Genomic DNA, 20,418 nt, shown 5'->3' with positions numbered 1-20,418 from the left:
GTGTTGAAGCTTTTCCTTAGGAAATCAAGTCTGTGTTCTTTAGCTTGTTTATAATAGGAAAAATTAAAAAGAAACATCCTTAATGTCCAACCATAAGGAATCCAGTAACGATAAATGTTATGTATAAGTACATATGTGTTTATATGCCTGAGGCTTATTTAAATGGTATCAGACTATATGTATTGTAAGACACCTTGTCTCTGGTTCCTTTTTTCTAAAATGACAAGTAATTCTATATTTGAAAACTAAATATGGACATATTCGGTTTTAGGTAATAGGACTTTCACGTCAAAATTACCATAGAGATTTTGCAGACTTCTTTTTTCCATATTTTTTATTTATGGAATTAATTTTAATTAAGTAATTCTTATTCATCTCCAGTGATATAAAGTAATACTACTATCTCAGTTTCTTAGTAAAAAAAAAAAAAAGTGTATTTTGGCTAAACTTTTTTTCTGAGAATCAAAACATTGAAATTTGATGGAGTGGCTTTCTGGACTTTAGGAAAATGTATTAAACTTGAAGAAACTGCCTGAATATACAGACATACAGAATAATGTGGGAAATTTGTGTAATTATTCAGAAAAATTCAATATATACTCTCAGTCTGTTTCCTTTCAAGGAAGAATTAGTCTAAATACTAAATAATCCAAATATATTGTGTCAATTGAAGGGACCAATCTCCTAAACAGAAATGAGGGTTAGAGAGCCATTTTACACTTATATTTCTGTCTCTGAGGATGTAAATGTCAGAGCAGACCTCCCAGCTCACCTCTTTAACATCTAAAGGAATTGTGTTTGCTCAGTTCTTTACAAAGACAACAAATGGATACATTAACTGCAACCCTATTATGAGCAGTTTATTTTCAGGTAATTTAAACAAGGAACCGGCCATGATACCCAGTGTTGGCCTGTAGTTTACCTCCAAGCCCCCCGTCTTGAGGGTGTAGTAATTTATGAACCGGTGCCCAACAGGATGTTCATGGCTCATTGTCTTAGCTGTGTGCCTCTGATCCACCATGTATTCCTCATTTTACTTTGACCCACATTTGTCCGGCCACTTTCAAATACTAACGTTTATTCAGTATTTGTAGAGAACTTGAGTTACTTTGACTGCAACTGTTCTAAGTTCTTCCCTTAGATTATAGGCTTTCTGTTTCTTGGCAGAGTTCATTCACTTTTGCCTTCTTTGTTTTAATCTTGTCCCTAATTTCCATTGTTCAAATGTGTATAACTGGAGACATGCAAGAAGACTCTCCTGGGTCATGCTTTTTCTACATGATATTTTTCTCCTCTTGTCTATTTCCTAAAAGTTGGAGAGAGATTTTATAATCTACCATGGATATAGGTAGGAAGAGAAAGAAATCTTTAAACCCAGAGCTGTGTGGAGGTCTTTTCCCAGTATGCAAATTTTTCATTTTTTTCTCATTCACATTCAAGGTCCTTGCTGCCAAGAAAATGTTTTCCATGGTGGAGAGAATTTCTTGGGTAAGTGTATAGGAATGATCATCAGTAACGTGATTCATGATCTATGTCCTTACCCCCAAAATAATAATTTTCTCTGGAATCCTTTATTTCAGAAGTAGAATACATCTTCAGAAAGTTCAACTTTAGATGTATGATACAGAGGTTTTGAGGTGTGGGTGTATTTTAAAATATAAAGAACAGACTTATGTTTTAAAACATTCTCAGTTTGGCCTGGATTGGAGGAAAGATGAAAATTGGAGGTTTACAATGCTGTATATTCTTCATACCTGTCATTCAACCATACACGCTTTGTAAGACAAAAAACGTTCATTCATTTGAAAAAAATGTATCGCAGACTCACTAAGTGTTATATATCATTTTTTTTTTTTTTTTTCGTATTTCTTTTTTTTTTTTTTTTTTTTTTTTTTTAATTTATTTATTTATTTTTGGCTGTGTTGGGTCTTTTCTGTGAGAGGGCTTTCTCTAGTTTTTTAGCAAGCGGGGGCCACCCTTCATCGTGGTGAGCAGGCGTCTCACTTTCATGGCCTCTCTTGTTGCGGAGCACAGACTCCAGACGCGCAGGCTCAGGCTCAGGAGTTGTGGCTCACGGGCCCAGTTGCTCCGTGGCATGTGGGATCTTCCCAGACCAGGGCTCGAACCCATGTCCCCTGCATTGGCAGGCAGATTCTCAGCCACTGCGCCACCAGGGAAGCCCTATATATCATTTTAGGTGCTATGGAATCAACAGCGAAGATAAACTCCAGAACTTACATTCTAGTGGGATGACCAGATAATTAACAAATAGCTAAATAGATGTATAAAATCAGATGCTTAAAAATAATGAAGAAAAATAAAAGAGGGTAAAGATATAGAGAAGATCAAGGTGTGCTATTTTAGGTAAAGTGGGTTTGGGAAGGCCCATCTATGGAAGAAGAGAGTTCCAGGAAGGTGGAAGAGTTACACAAAGATCACAGGCAGGAGAGGGCATGGTTCTTGAAGGACAGCAAGGAGCCAGTATGACTAGAGTGGAGTGAAGGGGATGGGGGACAGGAGCAGGGCATGAGCCCAGAGAGGTCGCCAAGGGACAGAGCATGCAGAGCCCTGTAAACCATGGAAAAAAGGGATTCATTCCCAACGTGACAGGAAACCACTGGAGAACTGAAGTCAGGGTAGTGCATGTGATTCAAAGTAAGTTTTGGCTTTAAAACATCACTCTGGTTGTTGTGTTGAGAGTCGCCTATAGAAGATCAAGCTGGGAGTAGGGAAATTAATCGAAAGCCTATAGCTGTGGTCCAGACAAGAGATGAATGCAGCTCGGATTAGGATACTAGCAATGAAAGTAGTGAGAAACAGTCTGTTTCATTTTACGTTCTACATTTAGAACGTAGAAACCATAGGATTTGCTAATAGATTGGATATGAGGTGAAAAGAAAAAAGAGTCTCAAGGATGACTCCAAGATTTCGGCCAATAAATCATCTAAGATAATTCTCAGATGATCAGGGTGGAAAAGGTCTCCTGGTGTTTCTAGCTCATCTGGGAGCACTGATAGCAGACCCAGAGCATTCCCTCTAAGTCTCTGGTGTTTACCTGCTCTGCTCTAAACACATCTGATGTTGGCATGGCAGCTGTCTTTTTCGGTAATTTTTAACTGTGTGAGCAGCCAATGATGCATTAGGTCTTGCATGGCAGAAGTTTAGACTAATTTGGGGGCCCAAACTTCTGTATGTGTTTAGTAAATAAAGCTTGCTAACTGTGTTCTTCAAGTCTTATTTGCTTACTAATTTTTTGTTGTTTTATCTATCAAACTTAGAGTAAAGGTGCTGAAACCTCCCATTATACTTGTGCAGTTTCTCCTATAGCTTCATACATTTTTCTTTACATTTTTTGAGGTCAATTTATTATTAGAGGTGTATCACTTAAGAATTGTTATATCTTTCATTATTAAGAAGTAAATTTTTATTATTGTATAATGACATCTCTTATCCTTAAAAATAATTTCTAAGATAAAATCTATTTTGTAGGATATTGTATAGAAACTCAACTTTCTTTTGGTTGCATTTCTTTTTTTAACATCTTTATTGGAGTATAATTGCTTTACAATGGTGTGTTAGTTTCTGCTTTATAACAAAGTGAATCAGCTATACATATACATATATCCCCATATCTCTTCCCTCTTGCATCTCCCTCCCTCCCACCCTCCCTATCCCACCCCTCTAGGTGGTCACAAAGCACTGAGCTGATCTCCCTGTGCTATGTGGCTGCTTCCCACTAGCTATCTATTTTATATTTGGTATATATGTCCATGCCACTCTCTCACTTTGTCCCAGCTTACCCTTCCCCCTCCCCATATCCTCAAGTCCATTCTCTAGTAGGTCTGCGTCAAAAAGTTAACTTTTTTATATACCTAATACATGCACATAGTATGAAATGCAACAATACAAAAGAATGTACAGTAAAATCTCTACTTCCTTCCCACCTCCGTCTCCTATTTTTTTTTTTAATCTTCTTCCAACTGTCTTCTTCCTGCTGCCAAAAGTTGAGGAGGTTCTTAGAAAACACATTCTGGGTTAGGTTCTTCTCATGCATGTTCTCCCAGCAATCTGTACTTTCCTATCATTAACACATAATTTCTTGCTTACTTGTTCGTCTCTATTATAGATTGTCAGCTTCTTGAAGGATGGGATATTCTCTATCTTGTTTTATTCCCAGCATCTAGCACAATAAATCTACCTTAGTACATAGTACAATATATATTTGTTGAATGAATAAATATCATCAATAATCGATATTTACCAAGTGTTTAGGATAAATTGGAATAAGTATTGTACTAAGATCATTATTTATGGCAGTAGATGGATATGCCCCACCCATATTCCCCATGCCTTTACTATTTCAGTACACACAGGACAAACTTCCAAATGTATTTCTTTGCCTGAGGGTTTTCTCTGATCACCCAAGCCCAAAATGCAAGGGATTAATGATCTTCTCCCACCACCACCAGTAGCCCTCAACAAATGACTGATGGGAGGTGGGGTAAAAATACCCAATTCCTTTGCCCCTACGGTGGGATAACTCTGGGGTATGTGTCCTACATTTGCTTCCAGGATTTCAAAGCAAGATCAAGCCCCAGTTACCTATAATGGTAACTTGTTTGAAAATGTACCAGTTGATACCGATGATGTCCTGAAATTAACATTGTTGTCTCTAATTGGTCTAACTTGGATCATGTTCCTTTTCTGAACCAATCACTATCCCCAGTCTGGTTGGCCAGCCTTGGGTCACATGCCCACCCTTGGAATATATTTCACCAGAATCAAAAAGATTAAGAATGAGAAAGAGAAGAAAACCAGAGGCCATTTCCAGAAAGTATTGTGATTAGATGTGGAATAGCCAAAGAACAACTATATTCCATTATAGACAGAGGACTGAGACTCACTGAAAAAGAAAAAAGATTTTTTTTCATTAAGATTTATAGCTAGTCTGAATTATTTATCAGGCCTTCTAAGGAAAATAATATTTCTCTATTTTAAACTTTCCCATAGAGCATAAAATGAAAGATTTCTTTTTTAAATAAGATAGATATTTTTCTTTGGTGGGAGCATGATAACACCCATCCCCAGTGAGGCCACAGGCCAAGCATTTGGCTTTTACAAATATATTGAAATATTATTCACCTCTGCAAAGATACCTGAATGGACAGAATTTTTTGAAACAATATTTTAAGGAGTTTTCATAAAGAGATAAATATTTTGAGCAGCTGGCCATAGAAAGTTTGAGGTGTCAGCAATCTGACATACTTGAAGTTTCTTACATTAACTAGCATAAAACTGAGATTTTCTCTTTAAAGTGTCCCTTTTCTGCTTCCAGTAAATGCCTCAAACCTCAAGGATTAAGCTTCTCAGCAAACATTCCTATTCTTTTACTCTCTTACCTTCTGCTGTCCTAGAAACACTAAATTTCTCATCAATTCAGTATGTTCAACTACAGGAATACTAATACCTCCTGCCCACCATCTTCAATGTACAATCTAATTAGCTAAGGAATCACCAGCTCTGTGGATGGATTGGGAGCTCAGCCTTATCTCAAGACTTGTTGTTTGGTAAGTTGTCTCTTAAATCAAGATGCATAATAAAGACGGGTCCTCTGAGCACACACTCTGAGTGTCTTTTTATTTTTTTTTTGGCCACGCCTTGCGGGATCCTATTTCCTCAACCAGGGATGGAACCCAGGGCCCTCGGCAGTGAAAGTGTGGAGTCTTAACCACTGGACCACCAGGGAATTCCCCTGAGTGTCTTTCTCTTAAGTAGGAAAAGCAGGAGGTGCATCTAAACTATCCCTAAGATGTTCAGAGAAGGGAAAAGCCAATTATTCTTTCATTGACCCATTTTTCCTAATAATAGCTCACAATAGAATATGAAATGTTGGTGAGGAAATTGGAGAATTGGTTGAGTGGCACTTTTCCCCTGTCTTTGGAGAGCAGCATCAAGGTGGGGCAAAGGAAATGGCTGTATCTTTTTTCTGTTAATTTTATTGGGGTCTAGTGGATTTACAATGTTCTGTTAGTTTCAGCCGTACAGCAAAGTGATTCAGTCATTTATATACATATATTCATTCTTTTTCAGATTCTTTTCTCATATACATTATCACAGAATATTGAGTAGAGTTCCCTGTTCTATACAGCTGGTCCTTGTTGTCTATCTATCTTATATATAGTAGTGTGTGTTGACTGTATCTTAAAGACTAAGTCTCCTTCCTGGCTCTATAGGGATCAAGAGAATGATTAGAAAGAGAGGACCAGAAAGAAAGATCAGACCATTCCTCCAAACCTGATATGACCTTTCCGTAGGCCAGGTTCAATCCCTGGTTGGGGAACTAAGGTTCAGCGAGCCACGCGGTGAGGCAAAAAAAAAAAAAAAAAAAAAAAAGTCACTCTCTATTACCTCTTCCCTCCAGCTCCTGGAAAAAAATGTTGGTTTATCCATACAATGGTATATTATTCAGCAATAAAAGTGGATGAAGTATTGACACATACTGTAACATGAATGAACCTTGAAACATTACAGGAAGTGAAAGAAGCCAGATACAAAGGACCACATACTGTATGAGCTCATTGATATGGAATGCTCAGAACAGGCAAATCCACAGAGCCTTTAGCATTTTTTTAAATTGTGGTAAAGTACACATAACACAAAATTTACCATTGTAACCAGTTTTAAGTTCAGTGTTATTCATTTCATTCACATTACCGTTCAGTCATCACCACTATCCATCCCCAGTACGTTTCCATCATCCCCAAATGAAACTCTATACTCCTTAAACCATGACTTCCCATTCTCCCCTTTCCCCAGCCCCTGGCAACCACCCTTCTACTTTCTGTGTCTATGAATTTGACTCCTCTGAGCCAGTCGTATAACTGGAGGCATATAGTGTTTGTTCTTTTGGTGTCTGGTTTACTTCACTTGGCATATGTTAGATACACACTGTAGCATGTGTCAGAATTTCCTTCCTTTTTAAGACTATATAATATTCCATTGTATGTATACACCACACTTTGTTTAGCCATTCATCTGTCAATAGACATTTGGATTGCTTCCACCTTTGGCTATTGTGAATAATGCTGCCATGAACCTGAGTGTACAGAGAGCACAAGTGTCTCTGAGATCCTGCTTTCAGCTCTTTTGGGTATATATCCAGAACGGACTTGCTGGGACACAATGTAATCCTATTTTTAGTTTTTATAAGGAACAACAGTACTATTCCCATTAGCATTTGTAAGGAGTCACAGGAGCTTACAGTAAATGAATGCTTCAATCCTATCCATCACTGGTGGGGAGGCAGGACAAAACTGTCTGACAATAGTTTAATTCCAGGCTCCCAAACAATGAGGTAAGAAGCAAGCTATCTACACCTCAACACTTGCACTGCTCTTCATAAACTATCAAGTTAATAAAATGTCTCATTTTTCAAAATTCAGTGACTAAAACCGATATCATTCTCAGCATGTTATCAGCTAACTTAAGGAAAAATTTAAAGTACTGTTTCATTTTTAATAATCCTGTGAGTCAAACTTTCCTCCTTGCTTGAGCAGAGCCTGCCTGTGAATGTTCAGAGGAAAAGCCCATTTATGAATGGATGGTTTCTGCATGTGGCCCAAACAGTAAGTTATACACTGAATTTTAGTCAGAGAGGATTCAGTTTGCATCCCCTAATGGTTTAGTTACAGTCATGCCTCAAGGCATAGGAATAGACGGGATTTTGTATCACCTTACTTTTCTGACTCCTGAGGGAGAACGCAGATTGAAGCAGTTTCTGATCTGGAAAGGAGGAGAGAAGTCCTACCCATTTTCCCTTACCCTGCAGTGCTTTCCTTTATTTTCCATCCTAAATGTCATTCTTGAAAAGATGATATTCATAGTCTTAAATTCCTCCATTTACCATTAACATGTTCTTTGCAGAAGTAATGGGTAGAAAACCACCAGATGATCTGCCTGATATCAGTGCCCTACGGGGAGGACATTCAACACAGATAAGCTTCCTGTGTTGGGAAACATTCTTCCAGGCCCTGCTAAGATGGGCTCCAACTTAATAAGTCTGTGAATATTTTCCATGAAAAAGTCATCTCCTTCTCAATGAAACTCATATTAAGCCATCTCAGAGTTATTCATCTCCCAAATTCTAAGCCAACAAAACCAAGAATCTTAAGTGGTTTTTTTGGGCTTTTTGTTTTGTTTGTTTGTTTTTGTTTTGTGGTGGTTTTTTATTTTTTGGCTGGGGCGGCACGGACTGTGTGATCTTAGTTCCCCCAGCAGGAATTGAACCCTTGCCCCCTGTAGTGGAAGCGTAGAGTCCTAATCACTGGACCGCCAGGGAATTCCCCAGTAATTTTTTAAATTAACTAGTTTGCTTCCATTATGTAGTTTGTGGAACATGCATCTTTTTTTTTTTAAATAGATCTTTATTGGAGTATAATTGCTTCACAATGCTGTGTTAGTTTCTGTTGTACAACAAAGTGAATCAGCCATATGCATATAGATGTCCCCATATCCCCTCCCTCTTGAGCCTCCCTCCCACCCTCCCTATCCCACCCCTCTAGGTCATCGCAAAGCACTAAGCTAATCTCCCTGTGCTAAGCTGCTGCTTCCCACTAGCTATCTATTTTATATTCAGTAGTGTATATATATCGATGCTACTCTCACTACGCCCCAGCTTCCCCCTCCCCGTATCCTCAAGTGCATTCTCTACGTCTGCGTCTTTATTCCTGCCCTGCCACTAGGTTCATCAGTACCATTTTTTTTCTTTTTTTCTTTTATATTCCATATATATGTGTTAGCATACTGTATTTGTTTTTCTCTTTCTGACTTACTTCACTCTGTATTACAGACTCTAGGTCCCTCCACCTCACTACAAATAACTCAATTTCATTTCTTTTTATGGCTGAGTCTGACCCACCCTGCATCCCGGTTTCGTAGGGTGATGTGTATGCTCCCAAGAGTGAACTCCAGGGGAAACATTTGTTACATTTGTTATTCTTTAAATGGAGAAAACTATTTTGCCCATACTGATGAAAGGCCGTCAAGAACTTCCCTCTGCCCATCACTAAAGCCCCATTGCATACACTGACTCTGTCAAAGTCCCCAGGGTCCCTGGTGCTGCTACATTTGCATCAGCCTCAAAGCCACCGTCAGAATGACTGAACCGTGAACCCTCAGAGCTCTACCTGCTGTGGGCAGGAGCCCTGACTTCACTCTTTGATGCATTCCCAGCCTCTGCACCCTTATCTGCCCAAGAATCCACTAGGAAAAATCCCATCATATTCTCCATCCCTATTAACTTCAGCAAACTCAAGAAAGCCAAGACTCCCAGATCATGCTGCTTTACTCCAGTGCTCACTTCCGAAGGCTCTTGGAATCCCTTAATAATCTGTCCCAATCTTTCTTCCCTCTGTAGTCACGGTCACTTTTGCTGTAACCTCCAGAATTCAAATCTGTATCAACAAAATCACCTAGGGAATTCCCTGGCGGTCCAGTGGTTAGGACACCACGCTCTCACTGCCAAGGGCCCAGGTTCGATCCCCGGTCAGGGAACTAAGATCCTGCAAGCTGTGCAGTATGGCCAAAAACAAGCAAAAACAACAAAAACCTCACAAAATCTCCTATACCCTCAATCTCGTCTTGCTGCAACTCTAACCCAGCTCTCCCCTGAAAACACTACTTCTCCTAAAATCCCCTCAGGTAGTGACTGTTTTTGTCTCCTATCCCTGGGCTCAGAAGTTGTAGCTGTCCTTTGTGTACTTCATGGCCACTTCCAGACCATGCTTTCTCCTCTTCCCTAAACCCAGCAACTCCTTGGAAGCTCATACTTTTGTCAGCTCTGCCACTATGCCTCCAAGTTGCCGTCACCTACAGCTCTCCAGGTCACTCTCCATCAGTCCTCAAAGATTTTAGCTCTTGCCTCACTGTCAACCTCTCTAGTCATCTCATTATCACTGAGATGATCCTTTCATTAAAATGAGTTCTTGGTCCCTTGATTGCCTCTCTCCAAGGATCTTGTCATTCATGCCATTCAGCCACCTAACTCCAGGGTCATCTAGACCTCATCACCGCCTTTCGCATAATTCACTCTCAAGCACGTTCACTCCAACTTTACTTCACTCCCTCTGATATCTTTTTTTTTCTATTTTTCTATTCTTTTTTACATCTTTATTGGAGTATAATTGATTTAAATTGGTGTGTTAGTTTGTGCTTTATAACAAAGTGAATCAGTTATACATATACATATGTTCCCATATCTCTTCCCTCTTGTGTCTTCCTCCTTCCCACCCTCCCTATCCCACCGCTCTAGGTGGTCACAAACCACCTAGCTGATCTCCCTGTGCTATGCGCTGATTCCCACTAGCTATCTATTTCACGTTTGGTAGTGTATATATGTCCATGCCACTCTCTCACCTCGTCACAGCTTACCCTTCCCCCTCCCCATATCCTCAAGTCCATTCTCTAGTAGGTCTGTGTCTTTATTCCTGTCTTACCCCTAGGTTCTTCATGACATTTTTTTTTCTTAAATTCCATATATGTGTGTTAGCATACGGTATTTGTCTTTCTCTTTCTGACTTACTTCACTCTGTATGACAGACTCTAGGTCCATCCACCTCATTACAAATAGCTCAATTTCATTTCTTTTTATGGCTGAGTAATATTCCATTGTATATATGTGCCACATCTTTTTTATCCATTCATGCGATGATGGACACTTAGGTTGTTTCCACCTCTGGGCTATTGTAAATAGAGTTGCAATGAACACTGTGATACATGACTCCTTTTGAATTATGGTTTTCTCAGGGTGTATGCCCAGTAGTGGGATTGCTGGGTCATATGGTAGTTCTATTTGTAGTTTTTTAAGGAACCTCCATACTGTTCTCCATAGTGGCTGTACCAATTCACATTCCCACCAGCAGTGCAAGAGTGTTCCCTTTTCTCCACACCCTCTCCAGCATTTATTGTTTCTAGATTTTTTGATGATGGCCATTCTGACTGGTGTGAGATGATATCTCATTGTAGCTTTGATTTGCATTTCTCTAATGATTAATGATGTTGAGCATTCTTTCATGTGTTTGTTGGCATATCTTCTTAGGAGAAATGTCTATTTAGGTCTTCTGCCCATTTTTGGATTGGATTGTTTCTTTTTTTGTTATTGAGCTGCATGAGCTGCTTATAAATTTTGGAGATTAATCCTTTGTCAGTTGCTTCATTTGCAAATATTTTCTCCCATTCTGAGGGTTGTCTTTTGGTCTTGTTTATGGTTTCCTTTGCTGTGCAAAAGTGTTGAAGTTTCATTAGGTCCCATTTGTTTATTTTTGATTTTATTTTCATTTCTCTAGGAGGTGGGTCAAAAAGGATCTTGCTGTGATTTATGTCATAGAGTGTTCTGCCTATGTTTTCCTCTAAGAGTTTGATAGTGTCTGGCCTTACATTTAGGTCTTTAATCCATTTTGAGCTTATTTTTCTGTATGGTGTTAGGGAGTGATCTAATCTCATACTTTTACATGTACCTGTCCAGTTTTCCCAGCACCACTTATTGAAGAGGCTGTCCTTTCTCCACTGTACATTCCCGCCTCCTTTATCAAAGATACGGTGACCATATGTGCATGGGTTTATCTCTGGGTTTTCTATCCTGTTCTATTGATCTATCTTTCTGTTTTTGTGCCAGTACCATACTGTCTTGATTACTGTAGCTTTGTAGTAGTCAGGGAGCCTGATTCCTCCAGCACCGTTTTTCGTTCTCAAGATTGCTTGGGCTATTCAGGGTCTTTTGTGTTTCCATACAAATTGTGAAAGTTTTGTTCTAGTTCTGTGAAAAATGCCACTGGTAGTTTGATAGGGATTGCATTGAATCTGTATATTGCTTTGGGTAGTAGAGTCATTTTCACAATATTGATTCTTCCAATCCAAGAACATGGTATATCTCTCAATCTATTTGTATCATCTTTAATTTCTTTCATCAGTTTCTTATATTTTCTGCATACAGGTCTTTTGTCTCCTTAGGTAGGTTTATTCCTAGATATTTTATTCTTTTTGTTGCAGTGGTAAATGGAAGTGTTTTCTTGATTTCACTTTCAGATTTTTCATCATTAGTGTATAGGAATGCAAGAGATTTCTGTGCATTAATTTTGTATCCTGCTACTTTACCAAATTCATTGATTACCTCTAGTAGTTTTCTGGTAGCATCTTTAGGATTCTCTATGTATAGTGTCATGTCATCCACAAACAGTGACAGCTTTACTTCTCCTTTTCCGATTTGGATTCCTTTTATTTCCTTTTCTTCTCTGATTGCTGTGGCTAAAACTTCCAAAACTATGTTGAATAAGAGTGGTTAGAGTGGGCAACCTTGTCTTGTTCCTGATCTTAGTGGAAATGCTTTCAATTTTTCACCATTGAGGACGATGTTGGCTGTGGGTTTGTCATATATGGCCTTTATTATGTTGAGGAAAGTTCCCTCTATGCCTACTTTCTGCAGGGTTTTTATCATAAATGGGTGTTGAATTTTGTCGAAAGCTTTCTCTGCATCTATTGAGATGATCATATGTTTTTTTTCCTTCAATTTGTTAATATGGTGTATCACGTTGATTGATTTGCATATATTGAAGAATCCTTGCATTCCTGGGATAAACCCCACTTGATCATGGTGTATGATCCTTTAATGTGCTGTAGGATTCTGTTTGCTAGCATTTTGTTGAGGATTTTTGCATCTATGTTCATCAGTGATATTGGCATGTAGTTTTCTTTCTTTGTGACATCCTTGTCTGGTTTTGGTATCAGGGTGATGGTGGCCTCGTAGAATGAGTTTGGGAGTGTTCCTCCCTCTGCTATATTTTGGAAGAGTTTGAGAAGGATATGTGTTAGGTCTTCTCTAAATGTTTGATAGAATTCGCCTGTGAAGCCATCTGGTCCTGGGCTTTTGTTTGTTGGAAGATTTTTTTTGTGTTTTTATTTTGGGGTACGTGGGCCTCTAACTGCTGTGGCCTCTCCCGTTGCGGAGCACAGGCTCCGGACGTGCAGGCTTAGCGGCTACAGCTCACAGGCTCAGCCGCTCTGCGACACGCGGGATCTTCCCGGACCAGGGCACAAACCTGTGTCCCCTGCATCAGCAGGCGGACTCCCAACCACTGTGCCACCAGGGAAGCCCTGTTGGAAGATTTTTAATCAGTTTCAATTTCAGTGCTTGTGATTGGTCTGTTCATATTTTCTATTTCTTCCTGATTCAGTCTTGGCAGGTTGTACATTTCTAAGAATTTGTCCATTTCTTCCAGGTTGTCCATTTTATTGGCATAGAGTTGCTTGTAGTAATCTCTCATGATCTTTTGTATTTCTCCAGTGTAAGTTGTTACTTCTCCTTTTTCATTTCTAATTGTATTGATTTGAGTCTTCTCCCTTACTTTCTTGATGAGTTTGGCTAACGGTTTATCAATTTTGTTTATCTTCTTAAAGAACCAGCTTTTAGTTTTATTGATCTTTGCTATCGTTTCCTTCATTTCTTTTTCATTTATTTCTGATCTGATTTTTATGATTTCTTTCCTTCTGCTAACTTTGGGGTTTTTTTGTTCCTCTTTCTCTAATTGCTTTAGGTGCAAGGTTAGGTTGTTTATTCCAGATGTTTCCTGTTTCTTAAGGTAGGATTGTATTGCTATAAACTTCCCTCTTAAAACTGCTTTTGCTGCATCCCATAGGTTTTGGGTCGTCATGTCTCCATTGTCATTTGTTTCTAGGTATTTTTTTATTTCCTCTTTGATTTCTTCTGTGATCACTTCGTTATTAAGTAGTTTATTGTTTAGCCTCCATGTGTTTGTATTTTTTACAGATCTTTTCCTGTAATTGATATCTAGTCTCATAGTGTTGTGGTCAGAAAAGATACTTGATACAATTTCAATTTTCTTAAATTTACCAAGGCTTGATTTGTGACCCAAGATATGATCTATCCTGGAGAATGTTCCATGAGCACTTGAGAAAAATGTGCATTCTGTTGTTTTTGGATGGAATGTCCTACAAATATCAATTAGGTCCATCTTGTTTCATGTATCATTTAAAGCTTGTGTTTCCTTATTTATTTTCATTTTGGATGATCTGGCCATTGGTGAAAGTGGGATGTTAAAGTCCCCTACTATGAATGTGTTACTGTTCATTTCCCATTTTATGGCTGTTAGTATTTGCCTTATGTATTGAGGTGCTCCTGTGTTGGGTGCATAAATATTTACAATTGTTATATCTTCTTCTTGGATCAATCCCTTGATCATTACGTAGTGTCCTTGTCTCTTCTAACAGTCTTTACTTTATTTTATTTTATTTTTGTGGTACACGGGCCACTCACTGTTCTGGCCTCTCCCGTTGCGGAGCACAGGCTCCGGACGTGCAGGCCCAGTGGCCATGGCTCATGGGCCCAGCCGCCCCACGGTATGTGGGATCTTCCCGGATCGGGGCACAAACCTGTGTCCCCTGCATTAGCAGGCAGACTCTCAACCGCTGCGCCACCAGGGAAGCCCTAACAGTCTTTATTTTAAAGTCTATTTTGTCTGATATGAGAATTTTTACTCCAGCTTTCTTTTGGTTTCCATTTGCATGGAATATCTTTTTCCACCCCCTTACTTTCAGTCTGTATGTGTCTGTAGGTCTGAAGTGGGTCTCTTGTAGACAGCATATATATGGGTCTTATTTTTGTATCCATTCAACCAATCTGTGTCTTTTGGTGGGAGCATTTAGTCCATTTACATTTAAGGTAATTATCGATATGTATGTTCCTATTCCCATTTTCTTAATTGTTTTGGGTTCATTATTGTAGGTCTTTTCCTTCTCTTGTGTTTCTTGCCTAGAGAAGTTCCTTTAGCATTTGTTGTAAAGCTGGTTTGGTGGTGCTGAACTCTCTCAGCTTTTGCTTGTCTGTAAAGCTTTTAATTTCTCCATCAAATCTGAATGAGATCCTTGCTGGGTAGAGTAATCTTGGTTGCAGGTTTTTCTCCTTCATCGATTTAAAATGTCCTGTCAGTCCCTTCTGGCTTGCAGAGTTTCTGCTGAAAGATCAGCTCTTAACCTTATGGGGATTCCCTCATGTGTTATTTGTTGTTTTTCCCTTGCTGCTTTTAATATGTTTTCTTTGTATTTAATTTTTGACAGTTTGATTAATATGTGTCTTGGCGTATTTCTCCTTGGATTTATCCTGTATGGGACTCTCTGTGCTTCCTGGACTTGATTAACTATTTCCTTTCCCATATTAGGGAAGTTTTCAACTAGAATCTCTTCAAATATTTTCTCAGTTCCTTTCTTTTACTCTTCTTCTTCTGGGACCCCTATAATTCGAATGTTGGTGCATTTAATATTGTCCCAGAGGTCTCTGAGACTGTCCTCAGTTCTTTTCATTCTTTCTTCTTTATTCTGCTCTGCAGTAGTTATTTCCACTATTTTATCTTCCAGGTCACTTGTCCGTTCTTCTGCCTCAGTTATTCTGCTATTGATCCCATCTAGAGTATTTTTAATGTCATTTATTGTGTTGTTCATCATTGCTTGTTTCATCTTTAGTTCTTCTAGGTCCTTGTTAAATGTTTCTTGCATTTTTTCTATAATATTTCCAAGATTTTGGATCATCTTTACTACCATTATTCTGAATTCTTTTTCAGGTAGACTGCCTATTTCTTCTTCATTTGTTAGGTCTGGTGGGTTTTTATCTTGCTCCTTCATCTGCTGTGTGTTTTTCTGTCTTCTCATTTTGCTTATCTTACTGTGTTTGGGGTCTTCTTTTTTTAGGCTGCAGGTTCGTAGTTCCCATTGTTTTTGGTGTCTGTCCCCAGTGGGTAAAATTGGTTCAGTGGGTTGTGTAGGCTTCCTGGTGGAGGGGACTAGTGCCTGTGTTCTGGTGGATGAGGCTGGATCTTGTCTTTCTGGTGGGTAGGTCCACATCTGGTGGTGTGTTGTGGGGTATCTGTGGACTTATTATGATTTTAGGCAGCCTCTCTGCTAATGGGTGGGGTTGTGTTCCTGTCTTGCTAGTTGTTTGGCATAGGGTGTCCAGCACTGTAGCTTGCTGGTTGTTGAGTGAAGCTGGGTGCTGGTGTTCAGATGGAGAGCTCTGGGAGATTTTTGCCGTTTGATATTATGTGGAGCTGGGAGGTCTCTTGTGGACCAGTGTCCTGAAGTTGGCTCTCCCACCTCAGAGGCACAGCACTGACTCTTGGCTGCAGCACCAAGAGCCTTTCATCCACACGGCTCAGAGTAAAAGGGAGAAAAAGTAGAAAGAAAGAAAGAAAGAAAGAAAGAAAGAAAATGAAAGAAAGGAAGGAAGGAAGGAAGAAAGGAAGAAGGAAAGGAAGGAAGGAAGGAAGGAAGAAAGAAAGAAAGAAAGGGAGAAAGAAAGAAAGGGGGGAGGGAGGGAGGAACAAAGGAAGGAGGGAAGGAAGGAAAGAAAGAAAGAAAGAAGATAAAATAAAATAAAGTAAGATAAAATAAAATAAAGTTATTAAAATAAACAATAATTATTAAGAAAAAAAATTTTTAAGAAAAAAAAAAAAAAAGAACAGATAGAACCCTAGGATAAATCGTGAAAGCAAAGCTATACAGACAAAATGTCGCACAGAAGCATACACATACACACTCACAAAAAGAGGAAAAGGGGAGAAAATCATAACTCTTGCTCTCAAAGTCCACCTCCTTAATTTGGGATGATTCGTTGTCTATTCAGGTATTCCACAGATGCAGGGTACATCAAGTTGATTGTGGAGCTTTAATCCGCTGCTTCTGAGGCTGCTGGGAGAGATTTCCCTTTCTCTTCTTTGTTCTCACAGCTCCCAGGGGCTCAGTTTTGGATTTGGCCCAGCCTCTGCGTGTAGGTTGCCAGAGGGCGTCTGTTCTTCACTCAGACAGGATGGGGTTAAAGGAGCAGCTGCTTCGGGGGCTCTGGCTCACTCAGGCCAGCGGGAGGGAGGGGCACAGAGTGCGGAGCGAGCCTGCGGCGGCAGAGGCCGGCATGACATTGCACCAGCCTGAGGCGCGCCGTGCGTTCTCCCGGGTAAGTTGTCCCTGGATCCCGGGACCCTGGCAGTGGCGGGCTGCACAGGCTCCCCAGAAGGGGTGTGTGTATAGTGACCTGTGCTGGCACACAGGCTTCTTGGCGGCAGCAGCAGCCTTAGCGTCTCAGGCCCATCTCTGGGGTCCGCGCTTTTAGCCGCGGCTCGTGCCCGTAACTGGAGCTCCTTTAAGCAGCGCTCTGAATCCCCTCGCCTCGCGCACCAGGAAACAAAGAGGGAAAAAAAAGTCTCTTGCCTCTTCAGCAGGTCCAGACTTTTCCCCGGACTCCCTCCCGGCTAGCCGTGGTGCACTAACCCCCTGCAGGCTGTGTTCACACCGCCAACCCCAGTCCTCTCCTTACACTACGACCTAAGCCCGAGCCTCAACTCCCAGCCCCGCCCGCCCCAGCGGGTGAGCAGACAAGCCTCTCGGGCTGGTGAGTGCCGGTCGGCCCTGATCCTCCGTGCGGGAATCTCCCCGCTTTGCCGTCCGCACCCCTGTGGCTGCGCTCTCCTCTGCGGCTCCGAAGCTCCCCCCTCCGCCACCCGCAGTCTCCGCCTGCGAAGGGGCTTCCTAGTGTGTGGAGACCTTTCCTCCTTCACGGCTCCCTCCCACTGGTGCAGGGCCCGTCCCTATTCTTTTGTCTCTGTTTATTTTTTTTTTATTTTGCCCTTCCCAGGTACGTGGGGAGTTTCTTGCCTTTTGGGAGGTCTGAGGTCTTCTGCCAGCGTTCAGTAGGTGTTCTGTAGGAGTTGTTCCGCATGTAGATGTATTTCTGGTGGATCTGTGGGGAGGAAGGTGATCTCCGCGTCTTACTGTTCCGCCATCTTCCCCTCATCTCCCTCTGATATCTCGACACCAATGATTCATCAACCCCACTGGAACCTCCAATTTGATTGTTTTGGCCACCTTTTCACTCAGCCTCACTCCCCTCATGTCTTTTTAAAAAGTTTTTTTGGTTACACTGCCCGGCTTGTGGGCTCTTTGTTCCCCGACCAGGGATTGATCCTGGATCCTCAGCAGTGAAAGCACAGAGTCCTAACTGCTGGACTGCCAGAGAATTCCCACTCCTCTCATGTCTTTTCTTCCCTTATGACATAGTTCCAACCCAGTTGTCCTTTACTAAAATTATTCCTTAGGCATACCTTTAAATCTCTTGCTTTTCTTTCTTCAAGCAGTGGTTATGTGGGGAAATGCCCAAGTGGTTAAATCCAATCCCTCCTCTCCCCTGCGGGTCTCACTGCAAATTCATCACCGCTCTCTCAGTGTCCACTTAGTACTGTTCTGTGATCCCACCTCACTGACCCAGTCCAATTGCTCTAAGTTCCCCCAGATCATGGGTTCTCAGTCCTTCCTCAACACTCAGCTGATGACCTTGACCTTTTTAATTTCACTGGGAAAATAGAAACGATCAGAAAGCATTTACTATTTGTTCCTACAACCAAATCTACAAAACCACCTGTATTGGTGCCCACCTCTTATGTTTTCTCTCCTGTTGTGAGAAAACCAAACCAAAAACGGTGAGTTTATATTTATTTATCCTATTTAAACCAATCCCCAATTCCATTTCCATTCCTTCTTTCGTCCAAGGATCTCACTCTCCTAGTGGTCCCTTCTCCTGCATCATTGACTTTTTCCCCTCTTTACTGCATTATTCCCATTGGCCTATAAACATGCAATAATATTGCCCAACTTAAATTTTAAAAAGAGATCTCTTGATCCTACATCTTCATTCAGCTATAGGCTCATTCTTTTCTCCTCTTTGTAGCAAAATTCTTAGGCTAATTTGTCTTACTCTCACTGTCTCCACTTCCTCTTTTCCCATTCTTTCCTGAACTCTCTTTTTTTTTTTTTTTTTTTTTGGTGGTATGCGGGCCTCTCACTGTTGTGGCCTCTCCCGTTGCGGAGCACAGGCTCCGGAGGCGCAGGCTCAGCGGCCATGGCTCACGGGCCCAGCCGCTCCGCGGCATGTGGGATCTTCCCGGACCGGGGCACGAACCCGTGTCCCCTGCATCGGCAGGCAGACTCTCCACCACTGCGCCACCAGGGAAGCCCCCCTGAACTCTCTTTAATCATGCTTTTGTCTCCCCATTTTGTGAAGCTGCTCTTGTCAAGGTCACTAGCGGTCTCTGTGTTTCTCTGTCCTCCTCTTTCTGTCTTACCTGTCAGACACAGAAAATCTCTCCCTCCTTCTTGAAACACTTTCTGCACTTGGCCTATGGGACTCTACCCTTTCTAGATTCTCTTTCTAACTCCCAAGCTTCTTTGCTGATTCCTTCTCATCTTTGAGATTTCTTCAGATCTTGTCTCTATTATGTTCACTCTCTGGAAACCTCATGGCTTTACATACTATCTATTGAGGCCTCTCAAATTTGTATCTTCAGCCCCTATCTCTTCTCTGGACTCCAGATCCATACAACTAACTACATACTGAAACTCTTGGCTTGAGAGTTTGAGAATCTCAAACTTAGCATGAAAAAACATTATTGTTTTGAGGTATCTACCCCGCCCCTCAAAGTCTGCCCCTTCTTATGACGTGGCAACTCCAGTCTCCTAGCTATTCAGCCCCAAATGTTGGAGTTGCCTTAAATCTTTTCTATCATATTCCACATCTAATCTCAAATTCTGTTGGCTCTACTTTCAAATCATTTCCAAACTTTACCACTCTTTATTACTTTTACTAATACCATCAACTCCTTCTTGACAATGGCCATGGGCTTCCTTGTTGCTGCCCTTAACTCCCCACATCCTATTCTCCACTCAGAAGCCTCAGTGATCCTTCTAACATGCAAGTCAGATCATGACTCTCTTCTACTCAAAAACTCTCCAATGGCTTCCCAGCTCGCTCCAAGTATAATCCAAAAGCTTTACCCCAGCCTACAAGAACTCAAATGAGCTGAGCCCAGGGTATCCCTTGACTTTCCTCAATATCCCTCTCTCTATTTCAGGCTCTCTCTGCCCCATCCTCCTTAGCCTAGCTATGGTCACCTCAACGCCCCTCTCTCTATTTCAGGCTCTCTCTGCCCCATCCTCCTTAGCCTAGCTATGGTCACCTCAACGCCCCAGTATACACTTGCCGCAGGGCTTTTGTACTTGCGATCTCTTCTGTGTGAAACACATTCACCCCAAATATCCACTTGGCTTCCTTCCTCGCTTCCTTCAGGTCTCTACTCAAACATCACCTCCTCTGAGAGGCTTTCTAAAATATCACATTCATAATGTACAGCATGGTGTGTATATTTGAAAGTTGCCAAGGCAGTAAATCTTAGAAACTATCAATGAAACTTAGAAACTTAGAACAATGTGTAACTTTGTGTGGTGACTGATGGTAACTAGACTTATTGTGTAGATCACTTTGCAATGCATGGAAATAGTGACTCATTATGTTGTACATTTGAAACTAATATG

This window comes from Phocoena phocoena, chromosome 5 (assembly GCF_963924675.1).
Source record: "Phocoena phocoena chromosome 5, mPhoPho1.1, whole genome shotgun sequence".
NCBI lineage: Eukaryota > Metazoa > Chordata > Mammalia > Artiodactyla > Phocoenidae > Phocoena > Phocoena phocoena.
This window is presented reverse-complemented; position numbering follows the sequence as displayed.